This window comes from Pristis pectinata, chromosome 8 (genome assembly GCF_009764475.1).
Source record: "Pristis pectinata isolate sPriPec2 chromosome 8, sPriPec2.1.pri, whole genome shotgun sequence".
In the NCBI taxonomy this organism is placed as follows: Eukaryota; Metazoa; Chordata; class Chondrichthyes; order Rhinopristiformes; family Pristidae; genus Pristis; species Pristis pectinata.
In genome coordinates this window covers 517,594-531,922 of record NC_067412.1, presented here as the reverse complement: position 1 = coordinate 531,922, position 14,329 = coordinate 517,594, and positions in this window count along the sequence as shown.

Genomic DNA, 14,329 nt, shown 5'->3' with positions numbered 1-14,329 from the left:
AGACACACAGGGTGAAGTTCCCTCCACACCGTCCCATTACACACTCCTGGGGTCAGACACACAGGGTGAAGCTCCCTCTACACTGCATGACTGGGGAATTAATTGGACAACTGAAGACACTGGTGCTCAGCCAATGTTACAGGTTGGTAGTTGGAGAAGGAAAAGAACTGGAAGGAAGTGGAGAGGATGGATATATTTCCAAGGCGAAAGTGATCAGGTAGGTGGCTATGTTTGGAGGGACTACTGGCAGAGGCAGAAGAGGTTTGATATTGAAGGAGTGGAGCTTCATGGATCTCTGTGTTGTGCTGTTGCACTGGTGGGACAATCCCTAGCCCAGCTTACTGAGCTGGACAGCTGGAGCTGCCTGAGGGAAGACTTCACTCCTCACAACCTTGGATGTGACAGTTTATCCTCCCCAGACAACCAGGCACCAGAAGGAAGACTATGGTTTCAACAAAGCCAGCACCATTGTCCTTGGGCTTCCTCTCCCCCAGCCTGTTCATTTACCCGCTCCCTCACCTCATTTATCCCCCCTATATTAATCCACTGAGGATGGGAGGCTCTTTGGTGGTGTGGCCCCCCTGAAGTTACAGCCACCCCTTTATGGCCACTGAGCCTGTGTAATGGGTGAGGTTGTGGGTCCCCCTGGCTGTTGTGAGGTAAGGTTGAGCAGGGAGTGTCCCTGTGCTGATCCAGAGGAACTGAGGGGCAAGTTCTTCACCCAGAGGGTGGTGAGGATATGAAACGAGCTGCCAGAGGAAGTGGTTGAGGCAGGTACAAATAACAGTGTTTAAAGGACATTTGGTAAAGTATGTGGATGGGAAAGATTTAGAGGGATATGGGCCAAATGTGGGCCAATGGGACTAGCTTGGTGTGCACCATGGTTAGCATGGAGTACTTGGGCCAAAGGGCCTGTTTCCATGCTGTATGACTAAGATCCCTGTGGCTGGACCCCTTGAGGCCACTGCTGGAGGCAGGGGGGTGGGGTAACACCCTCTTGCACTTCCTTCCCCATGGGCTACTCCTCCCATAGCTGTCACATCTGGGGAGTGAGGTCACAGACTGCCCAGTCCCACTCGGAGTTCGGGAGAATGGCCTCCGCCATGTCCTCTGCCACCAGCTGTTCATGCAGCTGGCGTAGGAGGAGGACACAAGGATAGTTCTGTGCCCAGTTCCAGACGACAGCCCGCTGCCTCTTCCAGACCTCGGACGGAGCACGGTGCCGTGCCCGCTGCGAGGCAGGACACGTTGGGAAGAACTGCCCCACTCTGGGGTTGCCAATTCCTACGGAGCTGTGCTGGTAAATCTGCCCCTCTCCCCCCTCTGCATTACAGGCAGAGGTGGCAAGACAGGTGGGGACCATCCAGGCATGAGGAAGGCACAGACAAAGACACAGCACCTCGCAGCCTGTCCCTCCACCCAGAGGACTGGTCTGACCTCAACTTCAAGGAGCCCACCTGCTCAGAGGCTGAGCAAGAGGAACTGGTGGTGCTGGAGATGGTCCTTCCCTGGGCCGGAGGGGTTTCAGCCTCTGAAACACCCCGATTGTATCTGCTTCCACCCCCACCCACCCAGCAGCCTGTTCCACCCACCAACCATCCCCCCAACTACTGGCAGCCTGTTCCACCCATAACCCACCCCCACCCCACCCCCCCAGCAGCCCGTTCCAGGCACCCACTGCGCTCTGGGGAATATCTGCACATCTCCTGTAACCTTCCCCATCTCCTGTAACCTTCCCCCTCTCCTCCTCACCTTCAGCGCGCCCTCTGGTATCTGACGTTTCCACCCTGGGGAAAGACTCTAACCTGCCCCGTCTGTGGTTGTGATCATCTTATGAACCTCGATCAGGACTCCCCTCAGCCTTCGCCGCTCCAGAGGAAACAACCCAAATCTGTCCAACCTCTCGGATGAGTTAATTGGGGGGGGGGAGGTAGGGGGAGCGCGGGAGAGTGGGGGTGTACAGGGGGGAGTGCGTGGTGTGGGGTTTGGGTGAGCTGGGGGGAGTGGGGAGGTGGTGGAGGGCTGGGGGGGTTGGGGGCGGGGGAGCGGGGTGGCGGGGGAGGGGGGGCAGTGGGAGGCACAGGGGGTCAGGGGGGTCATTGGGGGGATGCGGGGGGTAGGGGTTGGGGGGAGAGGGGTGGCGGGGGGCAGTTAGAAAGTGATTATGCTGTTATATTTTGAGTTAATAAGACAAGGGCTGTGGCACATGCCCAGCAGGGACAGGTTGAATGAATGGAGAGAGATGGCAGGTTTCAATTTGTTCTGACAGGGAAGGCAAATAGAAATAAAGTTGTAGAATTCAGTCTGGGGTCCTGAAGGCTACAAGCTGTCAGGCAGAAGATGAGGTGTTGTTCCTCGAGCTGACGGTGGTCTCACTAACAGCGCAGGAGACCACAGAGGGTGGAGTGGGAGAGGGATGGGAAATTACTGTGGCAGCAAAAGGGAGCTCCACACCGCAGACACCCAATGGGAATCTTCTGCCCAATCTGGACAGGAACTCCTCGCGGCGAGGGCAGGGAAGGTGAAAGGAGAAACTAAACTAGGAAATTTTATTTTAAAAATGTGACTTTTGAGAAAAAGAGGAAAGTGAATGTTGTACGTTGTAAGAATCAATTGAGACCCAGATTGTTGGAGGGAAGGAGATGATTCTGCACAGTATGAACTGGGGGAATAAAGAGGTGCTGAGCCACAGGTCTGGTTCTGAATCCAGTTAAACAGTTGCTTGGAAAAGAAACCAGATACACCAGCGGGCTCAGGTGGACAGGGAACAGGTACCCCCACCCTTGCTCCAGGCTGATCCGTGGTTCCAGCAGCTGCCAGCCGCTCTTAGTACAGTTCAATCCCCCACTGATTCTCACATCAAACATACTTTGTCTTAGTCTCAAACATACTTGTGCACAGCAACACCATTTCTCCTGTGAGGAGCCTGTCAGTGGTGTCGGGTGTGGGTACATCGGTCACTGCGGACATCACCTCTTGAGATGGAGGATGCTCTGTGCACAATAAGACAGTTTCCTCACTGAAACCCCAAGCAACGAGCGAGTGATGTTCATCAGATGATAAACACTTCAATGGAGAGGTCAGACCGGGTGACAAAGTATCTCCTTATCCTGACCAAAGCAAAGCATTCCCAAAAGATATTGATGACCCACAGTGACCTCAGGAGAGCAGACCTCTGGATTTGTGGATCAACAGTACAGGAGCAGCTTGACACAAAAGCTGTGCTGACTCAGTGTGGCGCCCAACACCAGGACACTTGAGAATGGGCAATAAGAGCTGGCAAACGAGCAGTGCCACAGCCCAGGAGTGAATGGGTTCCACAGCCGAATTCCAGGAAGTCACATCAAGACAGATCAGTGTTAGTGAAACCGCTTTTAATTTTGAATCACGTTAAGATCTCTCAGTCTGAAAGCTCTTGCGTATCACCTTTGATGTGGTCTGAACCTGCTGCTTTTCACCTACAGCTCCTCCCAAATGTGATCCAAAGTCTTACCATGGTTTACAGGAAGTGTAAGTGTTGGGGAAAGTTCAAACAAGAATGAATGAGAAAGGTTTTTCTATGAACTACTAATCAAAGTCAAAGTCAAGTTTATCGTCAGATGCACAAGTCCATGTGCACGGGTGAAATGAAAAACTTCCTTGCAGCAGCATCACAGGCACAGAGCATCAAAGCAGCAGTCACAGGAAAGACATAAATTAAACATAAATTATACACAATTTTTACAAGAAAAAAAACAATTAGAACAAAAAAATGTACATTTTAGTGCAAAGTGATCAAAGTGGGTATAATGTTGCTAAACTGTAATGATTAGGGTTTTGCCAGTTGGTTCAAGAACCGAATGGTTGAAGGGATGTCGTTGTTCTCATCTTGCTAATCTGATCGTAAGGTTATTCTAGAAAGAGAGAGAAAAGAAGAAGATGCAAGGAGATGACCTGCATTTCCCTAGCTGCCTGAGGATAGTGTGGACTGGGCTGAGGAGGGACTCTCTCCACAGAGGTTGAAGGCACAGCAACAAACACTGCTCTTGCCCACAGCTGCTCACCTGGGCTGTGTCTGCTCCTCTGACTCCCTCTAGGGGAGTATGAAGGATTCTGCTCCTTCCACTGTCCAGCCAAACGACACACAACACACAACCCCAGACCACTGGGGAAACATTGTGCAACACAGCTGCACACAACACACAACCCCAGACCGCAGGGGAAACGTTGTGCAACACAGCTGCACACAACACACAACCCCAGACCACTGGGGAAACATTGTGCAACACAGCTGCACACAACACACAACCCCAGACCACTGGGGAAACATTGTGCAACACAGCTACACACAGCACAACACATCACAAGGATGAGGGGGGACCTGATAGAGGTATATAAGATGGTGAAAGGCATTGATCGGGTAGATAGTCAGAGGCTTTTCCCCAGGGCTGAAATGGTTGCCACAAGAGGACATAGGTTTAAGGTGCTAGGGAGTAGGTATAGAGGAGATGTCAGGGGTAAGTTTTTTACTCAGAGAGTGGTGAGTGCAGGGAATGGGCTGCCGGAAACGGTGGTGGAGGCGGATACAATAGGGTCTTTCAAGAGACTGTTAGGTAGGTACATGGAGCTGAATAAGATAGAGGGTTATGGGTAAGCCTAGTAATTTCTAGGGTAAGGACATGTTCGGCACAACTTTGTGGGCCGAAGGGCCTGAATTGTGCTGTAGTTTTTCTATATTTCTATGTTTCTAACATACAACCCCAGACCACTGGAGAAACATTGTACAACACAACTACACACAACACGCAACACCAGACCACTGGGGAAACTTTGTTCAACACAGCTATACATAACACACAACCCCAGACCACCAGAGAAATGTTGTACAACATAACTACACACAACCCCAGACCACCGGTGAAACATTATACAACACAACTACACACAACACACAACCTCAGACCACCAGGGAAACATTGTACAACACAACTACACAAACACGCAACCCAAGACCAACAGGGAAACATTGTACAACACATCTACACCCAACACACAACCCCAGACCACCGGGGAAATGTTGTACAACACAGCTACACACAACACACAACCCCAGACCACCAGGTAAACGTTATACAACATAGCCACACAAAACACACAACCCAAAACCACTGGGGATATTTTGTACAACTACCCATACTTTGGGAAAGTATTTAATTGGGGGAGGAACATGGGAGCATAAATTGGGAACAGATGTTCTTGGGGAAGTGCACAGCGGAAATGTGGAGGTTGTTTAGGGAGTACTTGCATGGGGTTCTGGATAGGTTTGTCCCATTGAGGCAGGGTAAGGATGGTAGAGTGAAGGAACCATGGTTGACAAGAGACGTAGAATGTCTTGTCAAGAGGAAGAAAGAAGCTTACCTGTGGTTTAGAAAGCATGGATCAGACAGGGCTCTGGCGAGTTACATGGTAGCCAGGAGGGATCTTAAGAATGGACTAAGGAGAGCTAGAAGGCTGCATGAGAAAGCCTTGGCGAGTAGGATTAAGGAAAACCCCAAGGCATTCTACATGTATGTGAAGAATAAGAAGATGACTAGAGTGAGGGTAGGGAGCAGGGATAACCCTGGGAATTACAGACCAGTGAGTCTTACATCAGTGGTGGGCAAATTACTGGAGAAGATTCTTAGAGACAGGATTTATGGGCATTTGGAGAAGCATAGGCTGATTAGGGACAGTCAGCACGGCTTTGTGAGAGGCAGGTCGTGCCTCACGAGCCTGACTGAATTCTTTGTGACAAAGCACATTGATGAAGGTAGAGCAGTGGATGTGGTGTACATGGATTTTAGCAAGGCATTTGATAAGGTTCCTCATGGAAGGCTCATTCAGAAAGTCAGGAGGCATGGGATCCAGGGAAATTTGGCTGTGTGAATTCAGAATTGGCTTGCTCATAGAAGACAGAGGGTGGTGGTAGATGGAGCGTATTCTGCCTGGAGGTCAGTGACCAGTGGTGTTCCACAGGGATCTGTTCTGGGACCCCTGCTCTTTGTGATTTTTATAAATGACTTGGTTGAGGATGTGGAAGGGTGGGTTAGTAAGTCTGCTGATGACACAAAGGTTGGTGGTGTTGTGGATAGTGTAGAAGGTTGCTCTAGGTTACAACAGGACATTGATAGGATGCAGAGCTGGGCTGAGAAGTGGCAGATGGCGTTCAACCCGGAAAAGTGTGAAGTGATACACTTTGGAAGATTGAATTTGAAGGCAGAACACAAGGTTAATGGCAGGACTCTGAGCAGTGTGAAGGAACAGAGGGATCTTGGGGTCCACGTCCATAGATCCCTCAAGGTTGGCGCACAGGTCGATAGGGTTGTTAAGAAGGCATATGGTGTGTTGGCCTTCATTAGTCGGGGGATTGAGTTCAAGAACCGCGAGGTGATGTTGCAGCTCTATAAAACTCTGGTCAGACCACACTTGGAGTATTGTGTTCAGTTCTGGTCACCTTATTTTAGGAAGGATGTGGAAGCTTTAGAGAGGGTGCAGAGGAGATTTACCAGAATGCTGCCTGGATTGGAGAGCACGTCTTATAAGGATAGGTTGAGCTAGGGATTTTCTCTTTGGAGAGAAGGAGGATGAGAGGTGACTTGATAGAGGTGAACAAGATGATAAGAGGCATAGATCAAGTGGACAGTCAGAGACTTTTTCCCAGGGTGAAAATGGCTAACACGAGGGGTCATAATTTTAAGGTGATTGGAGGATGGTATAAGGGGGATGTCAGGGGTAAGTGTTCTACACAGAGAGTGGTGGGTGTGTGGAACGCACTGCCAGCAGAGGTTGTGGGGACAGATACAGTTGGGACATTTAAGAGACTCTTAGATAGACACATGAATGATAGAAAAATAAGGGGCTATGTGGGAGGGAAGGGTTAGATAGATCTTAGAGCAGGATAAAATGTCGGCACAACATTGTGGGCTGAAGGGCCTGTACTATGCTGTAATGCTCCATGTTCTATGTACCGGTGTTAATTTTTAGGATTTGTTACAGTACATGATCGGAGACAGGCCAGGAAGGATGAGGGGTGATGAGGAGCAATGCTTGTTGACCGAAGGCTGATTAGTGGGATGACCACGGAAAGCGCAATGTCTGACCAGGGCTGGTGTGCTTCGAGCGAGGTGCAGCAGCAGATCTGGGGACAAGCACAAACCTGGCATTCACTTACAAAGAAACAGGACACCGGAAGAACTCAGCGGGTCAAGCAGCATCTGTGGAAGTGAAAGGAGTATGTTGGCATATCAAGTCAAGACCCTGCCTCAGGACTCCGGACTGGGCAGGTTTTAGTTGGGCCAGTGAGTATCAACAGTGAGTTCAGAATCAAAACAACAGGGAAAACCATTCCAATGCCCCTGGCACCAGAGATTGAATGTAACAGAGCAAGTGGAAATGTGCTCAGCAACTGAGTGGTGATGTTGGTGATAATGTGAGGGGCCGTGGTGAGTGGTGCCTGCTGGACATTGGCCAGCTTATTGAGGTGTTCCGAACTCTGAGATTAGCCGCTACTTGCAACACTCCCGGCCAACTCAGCGAAATGTAAAGCTCCTTCCTAACCCACAGGGAATGGCAGCTTTGTTTGTCCATCCTACATCCCCAGGGAGTGTGGGCAGAGTTCTGTCACTGCTCCCACATCGGCATCAGATAGTTGAGGCTGACTCCAGCAGTGATGTGTTCAGGGCCAAGGTGATGTGCCAGTGAAGGGAAATCCCCACCATGTCCATCTTGATGCTGCCGATCAGAGCTCAGGGGAGCTGCTCTGCACCACACGGGTGTCACATACGTAACTAGAGATGATCTGCACCACGTGGGTGTCACATATGTGACTGGAGATGATCTGCACCACACGGGTGTCACATACGTGACAAGATGGTCTGCACCACACGGGTGTCACATACGTGACTGGAGATGATCTGATGACAACAAACAACCAAGAGGCTGAACTACTGAACCCTGACAACAACCACCGCTTTTTATTTCCATCAATTAAATTACTTACAATATAGTCAGGTGCTAAAGAGTAATTAGACTGAAACTCTTTGCTAACTTGTCCTCTTCCCAGGAAGCATTCAGTCACTTTTGCGTATAAACTCGTTTCATAAAATAGCTGGACTGAAGTTACAATGCCCAGGGTAACAGGAGCCAGCTGTCATGGACTGAATGGAGATACAGGCAAGGCATCCAAGAAATGTCCAGAACATTTCAGCTGGCATGATCTGATATTGCGTACCTGTGAATGAAAACTGCAAGGTGCACTCATTGACAGAAAGGTTGATCACAATTTCACCAAACCACTCACCCAGAATTGGTCAGTTGTAGGCATGGGATTGTACCCTGACAGTTCTGTGTTCCTCAGTCAATTATCATGCGCAGCTTCCATTGTGCCCCACAATACATCCACCACGACACCAGACGGAAGAATGGACAATTCATTTAGAACTTGATATGCACTCCCGGGGTCAGGCACAGAATGAAACTCCCTCTACACCGTCCCATCACACACGCCCAGTGTCAGGCACAGAGTGAAACTCCCTCTACACCGTCCCATCACACACGCCCAGTGTCAGGCACAGAGTGAAACTCCCTCTACACCGTCCCATCACACACTCCCAGGGTCAGACACAGGGTGAAGCTCCCTCTGCACCGTCCCATCACACACGCCCAGTGTCAGGCACAGAGTGAAACTCCCTCCGCACTGTCCTGCTGTGGGCATGGGTAGGAGTCAGAGAATCATAGAGTTATTCAGCACGGAAAACAGGCCTCTTGGACCACTTGTCGTGCCAACCAGCTTGTCCATCCCAGCTCGCATCTGCCTGTGTTTGGCCCATATCCCTCTCAACCCTTTCCATCCAGGGACCTGTCTAAATGTTTTTTAAACATTGCAATTGTACCCACCTCAAACACTTCCTCTGGAAGCTTGTTCCATATACCCACTACCCTCTGGGTGAAAAACTTGTCCCCCAGGTCCCCTTTCCCCTTTCACCTTAAACCTGTGCCCTCGAGTTTTAGACCCCCCAACCCCAGGAAACAGACCGTGACCGTCCACCTTAACTATGCTCCTCATGATTTTATAGACCTCTATAAAGTCACCCCTCAGCCTCCTTCACTCCAGGGGAAACAGTCCCAGCCTGTCCAGCCTCTCCTGAGAGCTCAAGCCCTCCAGTCCCAGTGACATCCTTGTGAATCTTTCCTCACCTTCTCTAGCCTGATGACACCCTTCCTATAGCTGGGTGAACAGAAAAGCACACAGTACTCCAGGTGTGGTCTCACCGACATCTTGTACAGTTGTAACATGATGTCCCAACTCTTGTACTCAGTGCCCTGACCGATGAAGGCAAGCATGCCAAACACTTTCTTCACTACACCGTCTGCCTGTATGACCACTTTCAGGGAACTATGTCCCTGTACCCCTCGCGCTCTCTGTTCTACAACACTCCCCAGGGCCCTGCCATTCACTGTACAAGTCCTGCCCTGGTTTAACTTCCCAAAATGCAACACTTATGCTTGTCTGAGTTAAATTCCATCTGTCATTCTTGTCGCATTTTCCCAGTTAGTCCAGATCCCGTTGTAATCTTCGATAGCCTCTTCTGTCTCCACCATACCATCAATCTTGGTGTCATCTGAAAACTTACTAACCACACACCTGCCTTCTCAGCCAAGTCGTTAATATAGATGACAAACAACAGGGGACCAGGCACCGATCCCTGCGTCACACCACTGGTCACAGGCCTCCAGTCTGAGAAACAACCCTCCATCACGACCCTCTTGACTCCTTCCGCAAACCAATTTTGTGTCCAATTGACAAGCTGACCTGAGGAGAACACCCATCACCCTGCCCTCGTCAAACCCCTTGGTCAGAAAACTCCATCTAATCCATGAGACACGATTTCCCACACACAAAGCCGTGCTGACTGTCCCTAATCAGTCCTTGCCTTTCCAAATGCAGGTCGATCCTGTCCCTCAGAATCCCCTCCAGTGACTATCCCACCACTGATGTCAGGCTCACTGGCCTGGAGTTCCCTGGCTTGTCCTTGCAGCCCTTTTAAATAAAGGCCCAACATTGACCTACTGTCCTCTGTACCTCACCCGTGGCTAACACTAATACAAACCATTGTTAACTTGCAGGTTGAGTCGGTAGTAAGGAAGGCAAATGCAATGTTAGCATTCAGTTTGAGAGGACTAGAATATAAAAACAAGGATGTAATGCTGAGGCTTTATAAGGTGTTGGTCAGACCACATTTGGCTCAATATCCAGTTTCCTGAAAAGACATTGGATTTTGTTGAAAGATGTAAAGATGGACATTGGGATCCAGGGAGAGCTGGCTAATTGGATGCACAGTTGGCTTGATGATAGGAAGCGAAGGGTGATGGTGGAAGGTTGCTTTTTGGACTGGAGGCCCGTGACGAGTGGTGTGCCCCAGGGGTCAGTATTAGGCCCATTGCTGTTTGTATCTATATCAATGATTTGGATGAGAATGTACAAAGCACGGTTAGTAAGTCTGCAGATGACAATAAAATACTGGGTGTCGTTGACAGTGAAGATGGTTATCAGGATTTAAAGAGGGATGTTAATCAGCTGGGTCAGTGGACCGAGGAATGACAAGTGCAAAACATTGCACTTTTGAAAATCAAATCAAAATAGGACTTTCACAGCGAACAGCAGGGTCCTGGGGGGTGTGGTAGAACAGAGGGATCTAGAAGTACAAGCACGTGGTTCCCTGAAAGTGGCATTGCAGGTAGACAGGGTGGTGAAGAAGGCATTTGGCACGCTGGCCTTCATCAGTCGGGCATTGAGTATAGAAGTTGGGAGGTCATGGTGCAGTTGTACAAGATATTGGTGAGGCCGCACTTGGAGTATTGTGTTCAGTTTTTGGTCGCCCTGCTATAGGAAGGATGCCATTAAGCTGGAAAGAGTGCAGAGGAGATTTACGAGGATGTTGCCGGGACTTGAGGAACTGAGTTATGGAGAGAGGATGAGCAGGTTGTGACTTTTTCATTGGAGCGTAGGAGAATGAGGGGTGATCTTATAGAGGTGTATAAAATCATGAGGGGCATAGAATGCTCACAGTCTTTTCCCCAGGGTTGGGGAATCAAGAACTAGAGGGCATAGGTTTAAGGTGAGAGGGAAGAGATTTAATAGGAACCTCCTTGGACCAACTTTTTCACCCAGAGGGTGGTCCGTATATGGAACGAGCTGCCAGAGGAAGTGATTGAGGCAGGTACATTGACAACATTTAAAAGGTACTTAAGACAGGTACATATATAGGAAAGGTTTAGCGGGATATGGGCCAAATGTGGGCAAATGAGACAAGCTTAGATGGGAATCATGGATCAGTTGGGCTGAAGGGCCTGTTTCTGTGTTGTATGACTATGTCTCTATGAGCCTGTGACCAGTGGTGTACGACAGGGATCAGGGCTGGGTCCACTGTTGTTTGTCATGTATATTATTGATTTGGATGAGAATGTAGGTGGTGTGATGGACAGTGAAGAAGGTTGTCTAAGGCTACAACAGGATCTTGGTGAACTGGGAAAGTGGGCAAAGGAATGGCAGATTGAATTTAACTTGGTCAAATCCGAAGTGATGCATCTTGGATTAAATCAGGGCAGGACATACACAGTGAGTGGTAGGTCCCTGGGGAGTGTTGTAGAAGAGAGAGAGCTAGGGGTACAGGTACATAGTTCCCTGAAAGTGACAACACAGGTAGACAGGGTGGTGAAGGCGTGTGGTGCACTTCATTGGTCAGGGTATGGAGTACAAGATTTGGGATGTCATGTTACAAGACAATGGTGAGACCACACCTGGAGTACTGTGTGTAGTTCAGGTTGTCTGGGTATAGGAAGGATGTGATTAAGTGAGAGAGGGTACTGAAAATATTCACAAGAATATTGCCGGGACTGGAGGGCTTGAGTTATAAGGAGAGACTGGACAGGCCGGGACTGTTTTCCCTGGAGTGAAGGAGGCTGAGGGATGACCTGCTGAAGGTTTATAAAGTCATGAGGGGTTTGATGAGGTGGGTGGTCACAGTTGTTTTCCCAGGGTTGGGAGTCTAAAACTAGAGGGCACAGGTTTAAGGTGAGAGGGGAAAGATTTAAAGGGGACCTGAGGGGCAAATTTTTCACACAGAGGGTGGTGGGGATATAACACACAACTTCTAAACCCTTCCTATCCATGTACCTGTCCAAATATCTTTTAAGGATACGGGCCAAAAGCGGGCAATGGGACTAGTTTAGGAAGACACCTTGGTCAGCATGGAAGAGATGGGCTGAAGGGCCTGTTTCTGTGCTGTATGACTCTATGGTTCTATAAATCTCTGAGGATGAAGAAACAACAAGATGCTGGAGGAAATCAGCAGGTCAGGAAGCATCTGTGGAGAAAAGCAGGTGGTCTACGTTTCAGGTCAGGACCCTTCCTCCAGCATCTTGTTTTCTCATCTAGATTCCAGCATCTGTAGTCCTTTGTTTCTCTAGTATTAAATCTCTGAGGATGTTCTGGTATCTTAAGTTAGGTGTAGGGTCTGTGGGCAGTGTGTGGACTGGGGTCTTGGAAGTCTGTGTTCTCGAAGTTCCGTGTCTGGGGTATGGTATAGCCCCCTGTACTGTCGGATAGGGGGTGGGGTTATGCTTTGTAGCTCCCTGACCATCTGCTTACTTATTTCAGGAGTAGGATTTTAAACCAACTTGGGTTGATGTGAATTATTTTGGTTTGGACCATTTATTAAATGGAGCTGCGATTTTCAAACCAGTTTCTTTCCCGGCTGACCTGCCTTCACCAGAATAGTCACTGAAGGTTGACAACACCACGTTGAGGGTGCCCCAGGGAGACTCACAGAGGAAGGGGGGAGACTGGGAGGAATTGGGTGCTGCAGGAGGGGCAGAGAGAGAGGGGTGGAGAAATGGCTCCTGTCAGCGCCGTTAGTGACACCGAATATCAGAGCTGGTTCCTCCCCTCCTTTCCACACTCCTCACCTCCCTCCCCTCACCTCCCCTCCCCTCCCCTCCCCTCCCCTCCACACTCCTCATCTCCCCTCTCTTTCCTGATCCTCTCCTTTCCCCTCCCCCTCCCCACCCTCCCCTCAGCTCCCCTCCCCTCCACCTCACCTGCCCTCACTCCCCCTCCCTCCCTCCTTCTCGGTTCCTCTCTCCCTGGTCCGACCCCCACCCCTGGTGCCAGGCACCGCCCCTGTGTGAGTCGACCTGAGGCTAATGAGCGGTTAATGTGTGGAGTCTGTGGTGTTACCCGATCCCAGCATCAGTTGGAGACGCAGGGTTTGTTCGAGAGCCTCACTGAGATTCTCATGAGGTCAGAGTGAGTGTGATGCCAGTTTCTGCATCCGAGACTGTCAGTTACCGAGCTGGGAGCCCTGCCAGGGTTGCCTGCTCCACCCTCAGCTTCTGGGACATGTGGAGGGAGAATCCACACACAGGGTCTGCATCAGTGATCCCAGCGGAGGATGGACACCTCCCCTCCCCTCCCCCTCCCTCCCCTCCTCTCCTCTCCCCTCCCCTCCCCTCCCCCTCCCTCCCCTCCCCTTCCCCTCCCTCCCCTCCCCTCCCCCTTCCCCCTCCCTCCCCTTCCCCTCCCTCCCCTCCCCTTCCCCCTCCCTCCCCTCCTCTCCTCTCCTCTCCCCTCACCTCCCTTCCCTCCCCTCCCCTCCCCCCTTCCTCCCTCCCCTCCCCTCCCCCTCCCTCCCCTCCTCTCCTCTCCTCTCCCCTCACCTCCCTTCCCTCCCTTCCCTCCCTCCCTTCCCCCTCCCCACCCCTCCTCTCTCCCCTCCTCCTCCCCTTCCCTGCACCCTTCCCCTTCCCTCCCTCCCCTCTCTCCTCTCCCTTCCCCTCTTCTCTGTTCCCCTCCCCTCCTCTCATCCCCTACCCAACCACTCCCCTCCCCTCCCCTCTCCTCTCTCCCCTCCCCTCCCTCCCCACCTCCCTCCCTGATCCCTCTCAACACCCACCCTTCCCCTGCCCCACTCCCCCTCCCCTCCAACCCCACCCTTCCCTGCCCCACTCCCCCCCAATCCTTCCCCCTGCCCCTCTCCCTTCCCTCCCCATCCCCTCCCCTCTTTATTCTACTCCCCCTCTCCCTTCCCCATCCCCATCCCCTCCTTACCTCACTCCCCATCCCCTCCCCTCCCTATCCCACTCCCCCTCTCCATCCCCTCCCTTCCCTACCCCACTCCACCCTCCCCAATCCTTTCCCTCCCTGCCCCTCCCCTATCCCCTCCCCAATTCCTCCCCTCCCTGCCCACATCCCTTCTCCCCTCCCCATCCCCTCCCCTCCCTGCCCCACTCCCCCACTCCATCCCCTCCCCTC